The sequence below is a fragment of the Saccoglossus kowalevskii genome, chromosome 9 (assembly GCF_978046115.1).
Source record: "Saccoglossus kowalevskii chromosome 9, keSacKowa6.1, whole genome shotgun sequence".
In the NCBI taxonomy this organism is placed as follows: Eukaryota; Metazoa; Hemichordata; class Enteropneusta; family Harrimaniidae; genus Saccoglossus; species Saccoglossus kowalevskii.
Genome location: NC_140649.1, coordinates 14,810,549 through 14,830,825, shown reverse-complemented (window position 1 = coordinate 14,830,825; position 20,277 = coordinate 14,810,549). Strand labels below are relative to the sequence as shown.

Here is a 20,277-nt window from a genome sequence, read left to right as displayed (position 1 = left end):
ATAAACTGCAGTACATATGTAATAATGTGGTACTGTAAAGGGGTTAATTATTCACTGGGTTTTAATTTAGCTTATTTCGCTGACTGGAAAATGCGCTAAATTAAAACCCAGTGAATAAAAATTATGTAAAATTTTGCATAGAACACATTATCTAAATGATAAAACCGTGAATTTAAAACCAACTTAATATGCCTGAAATGGCAATTCAGCGAAATTTAAACCCAGTGAAAATTTGTAACTTTACAGTATACTTACAGTATAAATTCCAGTGAAAATGCCATTTACCTCATACTCCACTGAGACACAGCACAGGGAAAATCGGATTCACATGTAATGCTTGAAAACGTTTCAGCGAAAATAAATTAAGTGAAATTCTATGTGACTTCATAAGAGTTGTAAATGAACAAATTATGTGACGCCCGACCCTACCACTCCATACACAATGTAGACTATACCCCTAAAACATCCTTTCACTCACAGTTACTACCGTGTTTCACCAGTGTATTCTATTTGACTTCAGAAAAAATTGAAATAAACAAATTATATGACAACGCACTTAATTATAATTTCAGCCTCTAGTTCAGTACTGATTAAATAAACTACCTCGTCTCCATACCAACTTGAAGTTATCATTCATTGCCTACATCAGTGACTTCAACATACATGTTTCAATCCCAGGAATTTCACTTGCTATTAATTGCATGGGACTGCCAGTCTTTTATGATTTTCTATTGTCATGTCAATTTCTTGCGATTACTCTGAACATGAAGCTGTAACCACAGACCGTCTTGGTGCTGTAATTAAATCCTTGTATAAGCACCGGTTAGGCAGGCTTGAGCTATGCATGTGAAGCCAGCTGAGAGGTATATTCAATCCTATAGATTTCTCATTGTTTGGTAACTATTTGCTGCAAATGCAACAAAAATCAATATAAAAATATTACCCACACATCATTCTACAGGTTACTTGTAAAATGGTAAAGCTTGGATAAAAACTGGCTATTCGAGATAACCAATCATTGTTTGCATGGCCATAATTTAATTGTAGTATTTAAGTTGAAACATGTGTGAAAACATTTAGTCAGGAAAGTGACCAGACTTGATCCTGTAACATCATATGACGCTGATTCCTGACTCCAGTGAGCTGTACCCTATACTGAGGAACATATGCAGACATACTGTGCGGTAATCCCGGCTGATCAACGGGAACCACTGAAGCTCACTGCCCGAAATACTCCCATTGCAGTGCAGTTGTCGATATTCCCTGGACACAGAGCATGAGCTTAAATTGTAGTACAGCTGCTTTGACAGTGTGCCACATATGAAGGAAAAAAATAAAATAAAATAAATTTGTTGGCAACAAATTAAAGACATACCTACTGATAAAGAAAAATTACAAATTTGAAAATTATCTAAAAGTAATTTTGAATTATAAAATAAGATCAGCAATTACAAAATTAAGAATTTGCAAGCCATAACTTGCCAATTGAGAAAGGACGGTACAATAATATCCATCAAAATCAAAGAATATGCAAATTGTGCACTCATCGGAAGTGGGTGATGAAAAACACTGTGTTATTATGAACTGTTCAAACTCAGATATTAAATTTAATAGAGAAAACATTTTTTACAATATTAGCTTTTCAGAATTTGAAAAACTAAATCAAGAATGTAAATTCATTTATTTGTTAAGTGCTTTGGATACTCATCTTACAATACCTTTCGCCAAATATGTTATTTCTATTTTAAATGTAGTTAATAGTTGTATTTAGTGGCCATACTGCCGTATTGTACTATATCGTTGTTGTGTCAATAACTTATTATTATTATTATTATGAAGGAACGCATCATTGTACATTGCTGTTTACCATAGAATGGAGTGTTCCCTTCTGCCTCGATCAAGTCCCTGATTTTATTTGTTTACTGCATACCCCCACGCCCATTCCTTGCTTATTGTATACTTCCCTGCACTGCCTCAGTTGTAGTATTATACTTTCACCAAATGATCCCCACCCATGACAGCGGACGAGGTGAAGGGAGAAGCAAGCTGCCAGAGATGTCTATTATTAGACCTGTATTGAAGATAAGCTCCCAGCTCCTGAATACAAAGGCCCGTATTTTACGCCACAATATATGCATACTATCATATCAGAAAGATTGTTGCACAATGGAACATGCAACCAGTGCCATAATGAAGACAAAAGGAATTATCATATATGATTATGTAACCTCATTAATATGCAGAGGCACGTGGCTCATATATTCTGGAGACCATATCTTAATTACCAAACCAGGTAAAACATTGAACCAACTGCATTTCGACCTCAAACTACCCTAATGGCAATCCAGTGACTTCAATAATTAATGAATGGATGTCTGATAGCTTGGGCTCCGCTGATGCCGTTTGCGACTTTAATATTATTAGGACCACTAAGTTACTTTTCGTAACATATCTTGTGAGAATATAATCTTTTGGCAAATAATATGAGATTATGCCATGATTGGACAAATCCATTGGATTACATTACAGTTACATTCTCACAAGTCTAAAAAATGCCGGTGTTCACCATTATTTTGTTGTGCAAATATTAAATGATCTGCTGAATGGTCACCTCGCGTTCTCAATTCAAAAACACCGGTGTTTTGCGCCCTCAACGAATCATATCATGGAAAGGCCAATAAACAAATGGAAGGTCAGTCGACAAAATGGCGTTCCCTCTGGTAAATATTATTAATAATAATAATGAATTTATTGTATCCTTGGAAATAATTTCCATTGGTCGACAGCAATAAAATGTTAGTAATAAAGTACAATACATATAAAACTAATGTAAAAGTAAAATGTCAGTTATTGTTATTTATGATTTCAAATATTTTGTATAAGTATTCACCAACTTGTCTTATAAGTAATCCTCTATAATATATTTAAATATCTGGTCATCACTTTTCAATTCTTTTGAAACATTGATATTATTAAATAACGTTTGTCTTTCTGTTTGGTACCTAAGACATTCCATGAAGAAATGTTCTTCATGTTTGCATCCGTGCGTCAGTTCGGCGCAATTTCTCGGACACCCTTTGACCGATCTCGTTCAAACTTGGCATACAGACAATTTATGCTGACCTACATATGCACGCCGGTTTTCGTTATGATTCGATTAAATATGGCTGACTGGCAGCCATTTTGTCTTCAAATTTGCTAAATTCTGATATTTAAACGTGTCTTGAACTGTTTCTCGGAGCTGAACAGGATGATTTCAATCAAACTTTGTATGATGATCATGCATATTGGGTTATAGGTGCACGTCACTAGTTTTTTTCCGTTTTCATGCTGATTCCTCCATAAGATATGGCCTTATTCAGTTTGTACATAGGTATTATACTTCAAGATAACACAACACCATGTTTTTGATTAAATTTGTTGAAATGGCAGCCATTTTGTTTAATGTCTTAAAATCAGTCTGTGATATGTCCGGAACTGTTTCCCAGGGCTCAATAGGGCGATTTCAATCAAACTTTGTATGATGATCATGTATATTGGGTTACACGTGCACGTCATATTTTTTTCAAAACTTGGACTAAAATGGCCGACCGGCGGCCATTGTGTTTTTTCCTTTTTTGTGCTGATTCCTCTGAAAGATATGGCTTGATTCACTTGAAAGTTTGCACATAGGTAGTATACTGCAAGGTAGCACAACAAGATGTTTTGTGTTGCGACTTGATCAAATTTGTTGAAATGGTGGCCATTCTGTCAAAAAAACGTAAATATCATTCTGTAACATGTCCGGAACTGTTTCTTGGAGCTGAACAGGACGATATGGCCTGATTCAGTTCAAAGTTGAATAGGGCAATTTTCAATCAAACTTTGTATGATGATCTTACATATTAGGTTACAATGCAAGCCATATTTCTTTTGGAGATACTTGAACAACAATACCCGACTGGCTGCGTTTTTCTTTCATGCTATTTCCTCTGTAAGATATAGTTCAATTCAGTTCAAAGTTTCCACGTAGGTACTGAAAGTAACACAATATATAATCTGTGTTAGTGTTAAAAAACACTGATCTTTCATTTCTACATGTCACTTGCACTGAACATTTACATCGACTACTAATACTTAACGGGGACTATGCATTATCAATGCTTATCAATTTTGATCTGGGAACAATGCTTACAGATTCTGTCTTCTAAAGGTATTTTGGGTTGGGTATGTATACCCTTCTCAATTTATAATACATGACTGTTTATTCCGAAACGAGTCATTATGATTTTATGTTTCTGATTACATAAGAGCAAATATGGTTCAAAAGTGTATGAGTCTTTAAACTTTATATACGTTCTCAGTTCTCTATTATCATTTGTTACACTCAACTTCCAGAACTCTATATACCTTTGTTGGATGTTTTTTCCTATGTTTTTTATTTTACTGTGTGGTAATTTTTGAGGGAAATGCATTTGCTTTGTTCCTGTTTTTCCGTGTGTTTTCTACGCTCGAGATTTATCGAGATTTCGATCATTGAAATGGGGTGTTGATACCAATATCACCGCATAATGAAGTGTAAACATGTTGAATATTTCTTTATATTCAACACCAGCATAACCATGTGACTGATACTGTGGGTAAAATTCGGGTGTATTGCTTATGCATATTTATGAGGTTACAGGATCATATATAGCAATTTCTTATGTCAGTTACATCTTTTGTTTGTTGCCTTCATTATGGCACTGGTTGCATGTTCCGTTCTGCAACAGTGTTACAGATATGATAGTTATGCATATTAATGAGCTCACATGACCATATAAGGTCATCGGTTATTTCAATCAAATCACTTGTCAACACTGTCATAATAACACAGGATTCATCTCCCTAGCTGCAACAGTATTTGAGATATAACAGTTATGCATATTCATGAGGTTAGAAACCCCCACCCCATGGGTGTCCAGCCGCAGGACCTAGCCATGTTCCATTCAGTTGGAAATCGGACCAATCGGACCAATACAACACATGTAATTGCCCATTTCCTGTTTTCACAAAATCCAAGATGGCGGCCACACCACGTGAACGATCGAATTTGTATTATTACTCATATGAAGCTATGACCAGCCATGTCATATACATATTTATTTAGTTGATGGGCGGATGCATATTGGAGAAACAGATGCCTAAACTTTTGGTCAATTTTGCCTAAATTCCAAGATGGCGGCCAAACCATGTGACTGATCGAAAATATATTATTTTTCTCATATGCATCTATGACCAGACATGTTATATACAAAATCGGCAGTTAATTGGTTTAAGCACCAATGAGAAAGAAATGCGCAAACGTTTGGTCATTTTTGTTAAAAATACAAAATAGCAACCAAATTTCATGTCATTCGGTCTGGAACTTTATAAGAAGAAGTTTTTTGAAGGATTTAGCCTCGTTTTCAAAAAAAATAGCGGCAAAAGTCACGCGATCTTTAATGTTCTTCTACGTCATTAAGAATAGGCATGAGCTAAAGGTGCAACACTTCTAGGCCGCCACAAAATGGTCAGAATGGTGGCTTTCGGTTTTCACTAAATCAAGATGGAGACCAAATTTATGGACAAGTTTCATAGTGACCGGCCATGTTGTTCAAGAGAAGAATGAGAACAAATGCTGAGTCAGCATTTTTTTTAATGAAAATAACAGAAAAAGTCACGTGACCGATACAGTTTTTATTGGCTGTATGTATGGCATTTAAGCATTACTACAGTAACAAATTTGAAAGCCCTAACCCTCAGAAAGGAGATATTACCCCCTCCTCCTTTTGATGGATAAATGCTTTACTAATTTATGTACGCATACATGACAGGAATGAGCACTTCCCGTTTGCGTAACTACTTGCTGCTAAACCTCTTTCATGTCTTGCTTGTTCCATGTAGGTTGGCCATAACAATCGCATACAATGAGCATGGGTTATAATCATATGATACCTCTCATGTTACACCATCACACAAGTTTTTGTGAATTTATAACCTTGCATCAGAAATCATATTAATACTATTGGAGAATGATTTACATTAGTTTTTTTGTTGTTGTTCCAGTGAACATGTTGAGTCGTGTAGCAGTTGACAATTATGTAAATTTCAACAACCCTCAAGATCTGAAGTTCTGCTTGCAGCAAGATGGAATTCATCTTTTTGTTGGTGAAAATGGAAGTGGTAAGAGTAGCCTTGTTGAGTTGATTGAATATGCTTCCCTAGACTATTCACCAAGAAAAAGAATAAAAAATATTAATGTGTGTAATCGACAACGTAATGCATATATGCTTTGTGATTATGATGTCAGTCAAAAAGAGTGGAGAGAACTTTATGAACACTGTCAGCGAGTTGATACCCATGGTGATGTTGACGAAGATGATGGTAACGATGGCGACAATGCCAGTGACCATGAAGAGAGTAAAGATGGCAAAAGTGTTGGCAATGCCAACCAGAGCCATAAAAAAGATGGCATATCATATAATTTGTGTACAGGTTTTATTTATCAATCGTCAACTAACAAGTCCGGGAAATTTTCAATTCTGATAGCAGGAACAAATGTTGTTACTTATGTTGAAGTTCCCCAAAATGCTTCATTCATCGAATCACCAACTAGGGCAACTCAAGCACATCCATTGTTACCTGCTGTGCTACATAACAAGACCGCAACGGAAGTTACAAATGAGCCTCTGAGTACTTTATTAGGAGTGCCAGAAAACATTATAATTCGTGAAATGAAATGTATTACGAAATATGATGAAAGAGATGAAAACTATCCATATAACAGGTTGAATATGGTTGAAGAATGTATAACGCATGGAGTCCAGGTGGAAGGGAAAAACGAGTTTATACCGACTGTTGTGAAGTTCCTACAAGACAAAATACTATCCAGAGCATATGCAGATGGATCTGGAATGACAGCTCCTAATGTTGGAACCAGGACAGATTGTTTACGGGACATCCAACAGAAAATAAAAAGTGGAGCTATAAAACACGAGAAGCTGGGAAGATTATTAAAATATCTGGATTTAGAACATATTGACATCACTGATAGTTTTGCAGAATCTGCAAACAGTGATATAGAGTGTAATATCTCTACGTATTATAAGAATGAAGACAGTTTGAAGATGATTCAATTAACAGCAACAAGAGATACTAAAACAAATACTGTAAGTGTAAAAAATGAAGTAGATAGTGCTATGTGCGAAGATGGGACCACGGGAAAGACATTCAACATAAAGCAACTTCCATCTGGTGATGCATCAACTTATGAAGCTGCTGCAATGTTAGCACAAATCAATGTGCAAACCATTATTTTTGATGACCCTGACATGTGTATGCACCCAATTAGAATAAAGAAATTCGCAGAACTCCTGGCCATGGAAGTAGCAGGATCTAAAAAGTGCATAATAGCCATAACCCATTCACCTTGTATGGTTACTACAAGAAATTTCTCCAATGTCTTTATGTTCAAGCGTGACCCTCAGTCTGGGAGCTGCTCAGTCAAACGTGTACGTGAATACGCACCCAAAGAAATGCGATTTGTCGTAGACCCAAGAGTTCGAGAAATATTTTTTTCCTCATTTGTCCTATGGGTTGAAGGTCCAGATGACATCAGTGTTCTCGAATCCATGGGGATAGTATTAGAGGAAGCTTTGAAGAATTGCAATATAAGGCTTCATCACTTTGAGAGAGCTCTAGATTTGATAAAGCGAGCAACTATTCTACCTCTGGGTGGCAAGGGCAATATTAGCCGGGGAAGTCAGATGTGTGATGACTTGGGGATTGCTAAAGCAGTTGTATGTGACCGTGATGCTGTTATATCAAATGTAGGAGAAAAACTGACGAAAACTGCAGCAGCTTCGAGTCTGAATGACAAGGAGAAGAAGTCTCTAGAGCTAACTTGTACAACAGATAAAGATGTGATTGACTTTTTTGAGAAACATCATATATATTCATGGAGTGATGGTTCTATAGAAAATTTCATTGCTTTAGACCCAACTGTTCTAGGACACAAGGGGAAAAGGAGAAAGGGTCCTTTGAAAAAACGCATTGTAGAATACTCAGCTGATGAGCTGGATGGCATATTGAAGAATATTTTATTCAGCTCAATGGAAAACATTGAAGTAAACAGATTCATTATGTTCTTGTCAAATGAGGCGTCTAGAATATAAAAATATGTATATGGCAAAATGAAGCAAAGACATAAATCAGTCAGATGTGTTTAATTGAATAAAAACTAATAGATATACTGTTTATGAAACAATATATTCAAGATAATTAATTATCAAGACTACAAACTATTTAGAGAATATTTGGCAGTTCTTTATTATTGCATAGAATATGTATTTTAAATGTGTAATATCGAAGAGCGTGATAACATTTGCACAGTCAATATGGATAATATTCGGTTGAGCATTTTTTTAAATAAAAATAATTACAATTTTGGCTGCGAACATAGCAATTTCAAACTTTTTTAATTATTTTATATGAATAGTGCCTGGATGCAGATGCAAGTATTTTTTTTTTTTATTAAATGGTGTGGTTGAATTCCTTCTTTTTTTCCCAGATGTGTGTTGGATTGTTTTCATATAAAATAAAGGAAATCAAATAAATATAGTAGGCAATAGCTTATCACAAATAATTAGCCCAATAATTAAACAAGTCTTGTTTACACCCAACCTTATAACAACAACAACACTAACTACCAATATGTACTGTGTGGTCACGCTGCTCATTTATTAACCAATATTTTCTGTATATATGCACAGCTTCCACTAATGGGTGTTCACATGTCTGTAGCACATTCTCCTTCACAGTACTAACAACTTGTGTCTTATTTGTGATTGAAATGAAGCAGAATATATGTCGTAGCATGAAAGTTTGAGAAGATAATGTTCAGAAATTTACTCAAACAAGCTCATGAATAATTGGATGCCTAGTCGTCTAAATAGCAAGAAACTAGATCGAACTACATATGTATTTTGTTGCATTTTTTTGTCCGAAAGATTCTTGCACACAAATATGTTGTGAATATTACCTCAATTCTGAAGCGGCTATTATGCACTCCATTTTGAATTTTGTGATCCTCTTTTAATGTATTGAATCTTGACAGGAATAATATTATATGACTTTATTTATATCACGATGAACTGACAAGTCTGCATCCAGGCACTATTATACATAAATTAATTAAAAAGCTTTGTATTATTTCCTTGAAATTGTTATGTTTGCAGCCAATAATATTTGTATGTGACAATTTACTTTCATTTTATTTTCGAAACATTTCTGAACCTCTGAGTTTTGACATTTTTATCTGGCGAGTGGTGAAATAACTTGCGTTTGAGAATTTTTTCAATTCATTTCAATAAATTTATACTCGATAAGATTAGTGATTCACATTGCTGAAACACGGTTACTAAAAAGAGTAACCGTGGCCGGAAGTAACATTTACTGTGTATTTAGTTTTTTCAGCTAACAATGTATGTATGTTATTGAGTAATGTGTCAGTGAAATAAAATATTGCATACTTCAAATATAAGTGTTGTTATTTCGTGGGAGAGCGGGTGTGAGTGATGTATGGTAGATGTAATTGTGCATGGTGGGTGGCCTTCGGCTCTGGCATCATCAGTATTATGGTCATAACCACCATTGGGCAAATCGTGATATTACCCTCACATGTGCTATTACTATTTGATGTGTACATGCCTGCTGTGTGATCATCAAGGTGTGTCAGCAAAATCAGCCCCCCCCCAAAAAAATGCAGGGAATAGCGTTTCAGAGGGTCTTTTACGGGGGTACATGCCCTCAGATCCCCTGGTGAGGTCACGCCTCCGGCGGATGGTGAGCAGATCTACACCCCGACCTATGCAAAATTTCGTGACACGGCCTCTATAATTAATAAACAATATTTTGCATGATCATGTTACAATCATGAGTCTACTTTTATTTATACATGCCATTCCGATCGTTTTGCTGTCAAGCTTTAAGGAGTTATTTCACAAGCGAATATTCGCCCTGGTTTCTTGTGCAAGACAAAACAGAAAAAGCGACCTACTTTCGTCCAATCTCAATAATTAAGCTCAACGTATTAGAAACACAAGAGGAAACAATATGGAAAGCCACAGCTGTCCTTAGTGTATAGATGATCCACTATTCCCGTTATATGAAAAGAGTATACCATTATATCATGCCAACTTGCCTTTATACGACGCGAACATACCTTTCTTTATACAATGTGAACACACCTTTATATGATGTGAACATACCTTTATACGATGTGAACACACCTTTATATGATGTGAACACACCTTTATACGATGTGAGGATTCTGTGACCCACCTCCTGATTTTCCAGCAGTTATCGTAATTGGTGAGTTTTTATTATAAAAATATTCATAATTATAGCCTTCAAGCACACCAATCTATAACATATTTTAATTTCATATCACTGTGAGTATCTATAAATGCACAATAAGCACTGATTAAAGCCAAAAGGTTGTGGTTCTGGTACTTTTATTGTAAAATAACCACACATAATGTGTACTGTATCTTTACTACCTTATACTAAAATATATTTGGATATTTAGAGTATTAACAAAATTCCAACTTCCGGTCTGATTAGACTTAAAATACACCACGAATATTCACTTTTGAGATATGATTTATGGTATGTGATGGTTCTTGGATATTTCAGTTTCGTTGGCCGTACTTCGTTTAGTAATTCGGACTTCCAAGACAGCGTAAAAATGGAGGGATTTGCGATTTTGACACAAAAATGCCTGGGCTAAGTCATTTGCTGAGGGGCAGCCGCTTAGGTACATTTGTATGTGCACTGTAACTTGCAGCACATGAACCTAAAAGCGTTAGGTAATCAAACAAAAAATAATGTTGTACTAAAGTACGTTCTAGCATAAAAACGATTTGCTCCCTCGCTTATTTTGACACCCTCAAATAGACTGATTTCCATTCCCTCAAAAGTCAACGATGGTTTAGTTACCTATTTTACGCTACGACTCAAAACAGTTTTTCATGCTTCACATATTTATTTGCTTTCAAGTACCTTTTGGTGGTCGTCACTGTCGTCCCTGGAATCTAGCCAATAACGTTTTGGTCCATATTCACGTAGCTATCACCGAGCAAATTAAAAAAAAAACAAATTGCGAACGCCATTAGCTTAACAAAGTTTTGACCTTTGTTGCCATGTTTATTTCACGATTCACTTTCCAACGATACAGAGTGGTATAGATTTGAAGAGCCGTTCAGAATTTATAATAGTTAATACTCGTTGTGTCCCCAAACATTTTGACCACTCCTGTGCCAGTGACAAAAAACAATAAAAATGCGGTCGTTTTTTGGTCGGTAAAATACAGTGCGGTCAGAAATTAAGCGATCGATTAAAAAGTAGGAAGTTGGGCGAATAGAGTACTGTAGTTCAAGTGATGTAAGCATATTTCTAACTACATGTAGTACAATATTAATTCACTCACTGATTACTATAGCCAGAACGTTGTACGTGTCTTCCCTTTCAGGTTAGTTCTTCTGCCGATTTCTCGCAGCTAACAACATGATTTTTTTATTTGGGATTTCGAGAAACTTAACATGAATTGTTATGGCATTCATAACACAACACCTCGCCATGTTACAACTTTTGAGTTGTCAGTTAACAAGGCCTTTCATAGTAACATTTCTATGGGATTGACGTACGAGAATGAATGGTTTCAATTATCAGTGTTCACTTAGGACATCATTGACTGGCCTTCTAGAGGCGAAATGACGCCAGGCAAAGCGGAAGTTTGTCGTCTGCTTCACAGCCCGTTTTATACCAGATATTTGGGGCATTTCGCAGCACATACTCGTTGTTTTTATTGATAGAATTCATCCATAGATCTCAAATTTCATGTACAGAGTGACAAAAGCAACACCTCTGCTCCCCTTTAAACAAGAGGTAACACATTTCCAACCAAAACAGACTTCTGGTGTGTTTTTTTCATTTTTATTCAATATTGACAAGCAACACATTATTCTGTATTGTTGTATTTTGATACTTTATACCTGCATCCTAATATTCGACGGGTAAATGTAAGAAAAGGCTGTCTATTTACTGATTTGTCACCTTAGATGGAATAGACAAAAGGGAAAACAATAAAGACAAACACGTCTCATTGCTTCTATGACAATGGCAGTTTTATCGATTATTTTGTAAATTAAAAAGCAAATACCCATTGTTTATCATACCAAGGTGGGTGTTTTCCAATAAAATTATGACAATTTAACTGATAACATTGTCATACAATATGGACAATGATCCCTAAATATACACCACAATATCAGGCACACAAAATGCCATTGTTATACAAACAATGGGTTAATTTTTAACTAACTTAAACTATAAGTACACAAGCAGCTTGGTAGCTAAGACACACTTGTCGAGTGGTTGTTTGAAGCAATCATGGATTCTGTGACCCACCTCCTGATTTTCCAGCAGTTAGCGTAATTGGTGAGTTTTTATTATATATTCATAATTATAGCCTCCAAGCACACCAATCTATAACATATTTTAATTTCATATCACTGTGAGTATCTATAAATGCACAATAAGCACTGATTAAAGCCAAAAGGTTGTGGTTCTGGTACTTTTATTGTAAAATAACCACACCGAATGTGTACTGTATCTTTACTACCTTATACTAAAATATATTTGGATATTTAGAGTATTAACAAAATTCCAACTTCCGGTCTGATTAGACTTAAAATACACCACGAATATTCACTTTTGAGATATGATTTATGGTATGTGTTGGTTCTAGGATATTTCAGTTTCGTTGGCCTGTACTTCGTTTAGTAATTCGGACTTCCAAGACAGCGTAAAAATGGAGAGTTTTGCGATTTTTACACGGAAAATGCCTGGGCTAAATCATTTGCTGAGGGGCAGCCGCTTAAGTACATTTGTATGTGCACTGTAACTTGCAGCACATGAACCTAAAAGCATTAGGTAATCAAACAAAAAATAAAAATAGCCAATAACGTTTTGGTCCATATTCATGTAGCTATCACCGAGGAAATTCAAAAAAACAAATTGCAAACGCCATTAGCTTAACAAAGTTTTGACCTTTGTTGCCATGTTTATTTCACGATTCACTTTCCAAATCTTAATTTTCCGGTCTCTAATAAATCTAACCGCTGGGCTGAATTAATGATATAACCAAAAATTCATAGCAGATTGGGTGAAAATCTGTCGTTTTTGACTTCAACCTTTTTTTCACTTGGAAACGCAAGGACGATAAGACTAGATTTTCAAGGACGCAGGTCATTTCAATCGAACATTTTTTTTTTCAAGTTTATTGTTAGCCAGGAATATAATCCACTGTTTTGGTTAATATAGAAAATGTTCTATTCAAGGATTTTGATGTGCTCTACTCGAAATGAACTTGGTGTTCAGCGCGTCTTACATTGTAGCAATGTTCATGTCACTGCACGTAAAGACACTTGAATGTTTTAAGGATAGCGGGAATAGAATCATATAGATGGAAATACCATTTACATCACTCATAAAGATTGAATTTTCGATTACTGGCCGGGATAGCTGTATTTAGTGTTCAGTTTGATGCAATCTGTCCACACTCGCCATTCTCAATTTCTATGTGATCACTGCTGTGGATGGCGATGGACGGCAGATTGTGATAGGCAACTGACTTTTAGCTTTAGTATTTTACTATTCTGACGTTTTCCTGGTCGCATTTTGTATATACCAGTTAGGCACTGACAAGTAAATAAATAAATGGTCGGGGACATAGTCAACATGGGACTCAGAATCACATGCATATAATTACATTACTCATATACTTTGTATCATGCATGTTAATGTATTAATATTTAAATACAGATCATTCTATAATTAATAAACAATATTTTGCATGATCATGTTACAATCATGAGTCTACGTTTATTTATACATGCCATTCCCAGATTAACACCGGTTGTTAATGACACAACATTACATTCTCAATTCTGATGAAAAAGCAAGTTTCTGTCACTCGCCCCAAAAACCACTCATCGCGATAGCCACTCATCGTGTAGCTAATAGTTATATAATAAAATGTGTATATTTTCAGATTTATTGGCGATCCGCTCTGCTAGGGTTGCTCTTAAAATCACTTTTGTGTGTCTGTCTGTGTGTGTGCGATTTCCAGTGTCTTCTGTATTAATTTTTCTGTGATTTTTTTTGCTTGGGCGATTTCTCTCAAACTTGGCAGGCAGGTCATACCGTCAATCTAGTTGGGTGACAAAAACAGAAAAACAATTTCGGGCCCACCATTGCCAAAAAACTGAATAGCTACGCGCCAAATGTATCTCACCCTACAATTCTTGGACTTAAAATCTTGGACATAGCTAATTCTACTCAGCTTGAATGTGGGCACAAAGTTACTATTTTGTTGGGGTCTTTTTTCATTACAGAGAAATTTTGCCTCAAAGATGGAGTAACTTTTCACCAGTAACGGCTTTTTAACTCTTCTGTGTTTTATTTTGCGAGGCCGATATTGTACATACTTGGCAGGCAGATCATACCATTACTAATCGGGGAAACAATTCCTGGCCCGCTGCTGCAATGGCAACAGCCAAAAAACTGATTTTTGAATACTTTCGCTCCAAATATATTACCTTCTACAAGTCTTGTAACAGCTGTGTTCAAATGGTCAAGCTTTTTATTTTGGCTGAGTTGCACACCGACGAGAGATCACTGGTGCCCACATTGTTAAAATGTATGATTGTTATTCCAACGCAACTTGAATAAACTGTAAATCCTGCATTCAATCACAGTCACAGTCAGATAGAGGGTCACTGGATAATAAGGTCACTGGATTGCCATCGGGGTAGTTTGAATGTCCTGTACCATGAGGTCGAAATGCAGTTGGTTCAATGTATTTACCTAGTTTGGTTATCGAGATATGGTTTTTCGGAATATATAATGGACCATGTGCTTATGTATGTCATGTCATTGTTAAATTAACTGAACTTTGAAACGTCTTATACCACTTCTTGATTGTATGTGTGTCTGATATTGTGATGTGTATTTATGGATCATTGTCCATATTGCATCACAATGTTATCAGTTAAATGTACATTGTCATCATTTTATTGGATACCACCCACCTGGGTATGATAAACAATTGGTATTTGCTTTTAATTTATAAGTATAGAATGATGTTGAAACTCGAGACAGTCACGGTCTGATTTTATATCAAGATGGTGGGCGGACAATACCTAGCTACATAAATGCACATGGATACAGGAACAGTCGGTCAAGAATGTCTATGAGAACACAAAGTTAAAACATGTGAAGTGGTGTAATAAATCGAATAAAGCTGATAAATTTGGGTGACATGTGTTATTAATTTTTTGAGCTAATGCTACACATTGTTTAATTCACCTGTGTACTAATTATTGTATCAACATTTGATTTTTACCAATTGTGATTGGTCAATCGATTCAGCAGCCATATAGAATTGAAATTGGACAGGAAGTGGCTATTTGACCACTTTCTGAGGGTATATGCAGTCAGATTTTTTTATCGCATATAGTACAACTCATGTGTATTAGATATCAGCATTAAAAGCTTTAGCGGTCACGTGATTTTTTCTGCCATGTTTTTTTTTCGAAAAAAAAAATCTTCTACAGTACCACTAGACAAAATGCTCTCAAATATGGTATTTAGCATCTATATATGCAGCACATTCAAGTTTGAAAAATTTGCTATGATTGGTCACATTGTATGGCTAAACGGTCACATGAACTTTTTTCACCATGTTTTTACTCATAAAATCGCTTGAAAATTTTCTTCTTCAGAACCACCAAGCAAAATGCTTTTATATATGATATTTAGCTTCTATATATGAAGTACATTTGATTTTTTTATGATTGGTCACATGGTTTGTTTTTACTTAAGCAACAATTATGTGTCCATCTTTTAATCATCTTCGCCAGCCAAGGACCATTTATTCGGCCGAAGCCAGGCTGGTTCATCTTGAATTTTCAAGGTGAATATTCCTGCGAAGCACTCCACTATCACCTTGAAGTATTTCATTAGAACTATGTGTATGTGAAAATGCCCTCACAGTTTAGAATCAGTTTAACAACAGCCTATCATATAACTTCTTTCTTCAACGCGCTTGGCCAAGCTATCAAAATCTTCGAGGCGGTACTAAGTCACCGCTCCACGTTGCTATTTAAGACGCGCACCACTCTAGCATGCATTTCTATGGAGCTGCTGTGCACTGATCAAAAAGCCGGTGAAAATAGCTAAAATCGAGAAAACAGCACAAACTTAACTTTGAAGAAATCCAGCCAAATTTAAATATGTTGCATATGTAGGGGATGACAACAACCATCCCAAAATACCGTTTTCTGAGAATTTATTGGCCTTTCTTTCACCATGATGGTTTCCAGGCGGTGAAAATGCCTGACCCGAAAATAATTGGCTTGGATGTCGAGGCGATACAGCGACAATAATCATACATCATGCAACTCACTGATATTCAGACCAAAGCTATTCAAGCTTTACTTAATAATAGTGGTAATAGTGTTGTTACCACTGTTGACTAGAACTAGGAAGACTAGGAAGAGTAGGTGTTATACCCCAAAGCTCGTGATATCACTGCAACACATATCGGCAGTAATGAAACCGAAAACATCAGAAATGCAGAGCTCCGAGCGCTTTCTGGCAGTCTTTGTAACAAAGCTTTCTACCCCCCCCCCCCCACTCAGGATCCATAGGGGGCCGCTTGCGCGTTCCCATTTTCTCGGGAAAGGGGGTACTTTTTGACGATCTGTCTCGGGAACATTTTCCCGAGAAAATCGTAGAAAACGGGGTATTTTTTGCTTGTTTTCCCGAGATTCTCAAAATAGGGGGTGTATTTCAAAACACTTCCCGAGATATACAAAAAAGGGGGGTTTATTGGGGGGTGTCTAGAATGAAAAGTTCCCTAGAAAGGAGTTCTAGACTGAAAAGGGGGTGAAATTCATTGGAAAAGCCCAGTAAAGGGGGGGGGGGTTAAATTTTCTTCTTTTCCCTAGATAGGGGGGGGTCAAAAAAATGAGGGAACAAGCATAGGCCCCCCCTAAATATAGGGAGTTGGGGGGGGGTTTCTATTGGTCGGTAAACTTTCTATCGCGCAACCACGTGACATACACGGTTATGTCAACTGCCGCATCTAATGCACGTTTACGGCCAGGGCCAATCAGATACCGCCAAGATGGCGACGCTGTTGACTCGCTGGCTAGTCATTTGTCAATTTCGCAAACTTTGTAGGTGTACGTACGGGCCCGTTCTTTTTTTAATCTACATGGCCGAACCTGGCATGAACCTTACCTTATGTAAGTGTGTGTTGTACATTGTCGGATGTGACGAGTCTAGTAAAGACATATTGTTAACCGCGTTTCGCAGTATAGCGGGTAACTATTGTCTGTTCAAGATGGCAAACAGACGGGCATGGTATGTGGGGTCATGTGACAAGGGGTATTTAAGTGGAGGACAGAAGGTTGAATGTCAATCTAGGCCAGTCTCGCTACAGTGAAGTTTTCAACTTGTTGTTTTGTAAGTTTGTTGTATAATACAGGGCGACACCCGCCACCTTCTCCTGGGCACGATCGACAGTGCGATGGGTACAGGTTTCCAGGTATTTTTTCCTCAAAGGGTTTTTTATTCCTGGTTTTTCCTGGGCGGTCGGCGTGCCAGAAACGGGGGTTACTAATTTGTCGATGTTTTTTGTCAGTTATTTTAAATGTTTCTTTAACCGAGTAATGTTGATTTCGAGCATCAATAGTCGATCTTTTTTGCAGTTCATGTAAGTTATTTTTTCTCTCATTTAGTTTATTTCAATTTGAACACTACACGCAATGTAATGGCAGCCGTTTTTAGTCGGCTTTATTAGTATGTTTTGTTAAATAAATGGTTCGCCGAACCGACTGCACATACGTGGCCGAACCTGGCATGAACCTTACCTTATGTAAGTGTGTGTTGTACGTTGTCGGATGTGACGAGTCTAGTAAAGACTGGTATTACCGCACGGTGTTGTAGAGGGAGGAATGTCCGAACGGAACAACACCGTGCAGGCGGACGATGATCAAATAGAGAAAACATTTTTTACAATATTAGCTTTCCAGAATTTGAGAAACTAAATCAAGAATGTAAATTCATTTATTTGTTAAGTGCTTTGGATACTCATCTTATAATACCTTTCGCCAAATAGGTTAATTCTATTTTAAATGTAGTTAATAGTTGTATTTAGTGGCCATACTGCCGTATTGTACTATATCGTTGTTGAGTCAATAAATTATTATTATTATTATGAAGGAACGCATCATTGTACATTGCTGTTTACCATAGAATGGAGTGTTCTCTTCTGCATCGATCAAGTCCCTGATTTTATTTGTTTACTGTATATCCCCACGCCCATTCCTTGTATTTGTATTTGTTACCGATATATTTCAGTTGTAGTAATATACATCACCAAATGATCCCCACCCATGACAGCGGACGAGGTGAAGGGAGAAGCAAGCTGCCAGAGATGTCTATTATTAGACCTGTATTGAAGATAAACTCCCAGCTCCTGAATACAAAGGCCCGTATTTTACGCCACAATATATGCATACTATCATATCAGAAAGATTGTTGCAGAATGGAACATGCAACCAGTGCCATAATGAAGACAAAAGGTATTATCATATATGTTTATGTAACCTCATTAATATGCAGAGGCACGTGGCTCATATATTCTGGAGACCATATCTTAAACCAGGTAAAACATTGAACCAACTGCATTTCGACCTCAAACTACCCGAAATAGCAATCCTGTGACTTCAATAATTAAAGAATAGATGTCTGATAGCCTAGGCTCCACTGATGCCGTTTGCGGCTTTAATATTATTAGGACCACTAAGTTACTTTTCGTAACATATCTTGTGAGAATATAATCTTTTGGCAAATAATATGAGATTATGCCATGATTGGACAAATCCATTGGATTACATTACAGTTACATTCTCACAAGTCTAAAAAATGCCGGTGTTCACCATTATTTTGTTGTGCAAATATTAAATGATCTGCTGAATGATCAGCTCGCGTTCTCACTTCAAAAACACCGATGTTTTGCGCCCTCAACGAATCATATCATGGAAAGGCCAATAAACAAATGGAAGGTCAGTCAGTCTGGTAAATATTATTAATAATAATAATGAATTTATTGTATTCTTGGAAATAATTTCCATTGATTTAAAATGTTAGTAATAAAGTACAATACATATAAAACTAATGTAAAAGTAAAATGTCAGTTATTGTTATTTATGATTTCAAATATTTTGTATAAGTATTCACCAACTTGTCTTATAAGTACTCCTCTCTTGAACTCATAATATATTTAAATATCTGGTCACCACTTTTCAATTCTTCTGGAATTCACCAACTAGTCTTATTAGTACGTTTTCTCTTGGCACAGTTATCTGCTCATCTTTTTTATCATTCTCATTATGTTTTCTGTCTTTAATAGGACCCTGTAGTTCTGCTTCTTTTTTATTATCATTTAACTGCTGGTGTACAAGTTTACCTCATCCCTAAGTGCATTTGTCTCTGTCATTTTTTAAAGTTTTTACACTCTCTGAGACACTATGATTGCTTGTTGTGCTGTTGGTTATTTTCTTTTCCAGATCTTGTATAGTTGATTGTAATGCAGTGTTTACTGTTTTTTCTGTTCTTGTATAGTTTCCTATAATAATTGTTTCTCTGCCTTTAGTTTGTTTATATTTGAGGTCAATTGATCACTGCATTGGCTATGCTTATTCTTAGATTCCAGAAGTAATCTTACAGCATTGTCTTGACCCTCTCTAACTTGAGCCAGTGCCTGTTTTAAGTTATTGATTTCTTCATTCTTTAATTCTATTTGTTTAGAAGCATCATCTTGAATTGCCTGTATTTGTGATAATTCTTTCTTTATGTTGTCTATTTCATCATCTTTTGTTTTCTTTGTATGGTTTATTTTTTGATTGAACATCCTTCATTTGAGAGATTTCTTTTTTTAACATGTTAATTTCATCTATGAAACATGTAGTTTTATGCATGACACTTGCTTGAAGACCAATTACAGTGCCTTCTAATTATTCTACCCTACTGTTTAATCGCTTGTTATCATTTGCAATGGGTGTCATAGAATGGCCTGGGATTGATCTTTTCCTGACATCAACTTTTCGTTTTCTATAATTCTTCTTTTTTGTCATTTTCATTGGT

The 20,277-nt window shown here is 36.1% G+C and overlaps 1 protein-coding gene across 1 annotated transcript in view; it reads left to right on the top strand.

The window, feature by feature from the left end:
• Nucleotides 1–12,423: 12,423 nt before the first annotated feature.
• LOC146738365 (uncharacterized) overlaps nucleotides 12,424–20,277 on the top strand; it is a 30,295-nt gene continuing 22,441 nt past the window's right edge. Inside the window, exon 1 of the mRNA XM_085503191.1 lies at nucleotides 12,424–12,498. The gene's annotated coding sequence lies outside the window, so the exon portion shown is untranslated. The remainder of the gene's footprint in view (nucleotides 12,499–20,277) is intronic.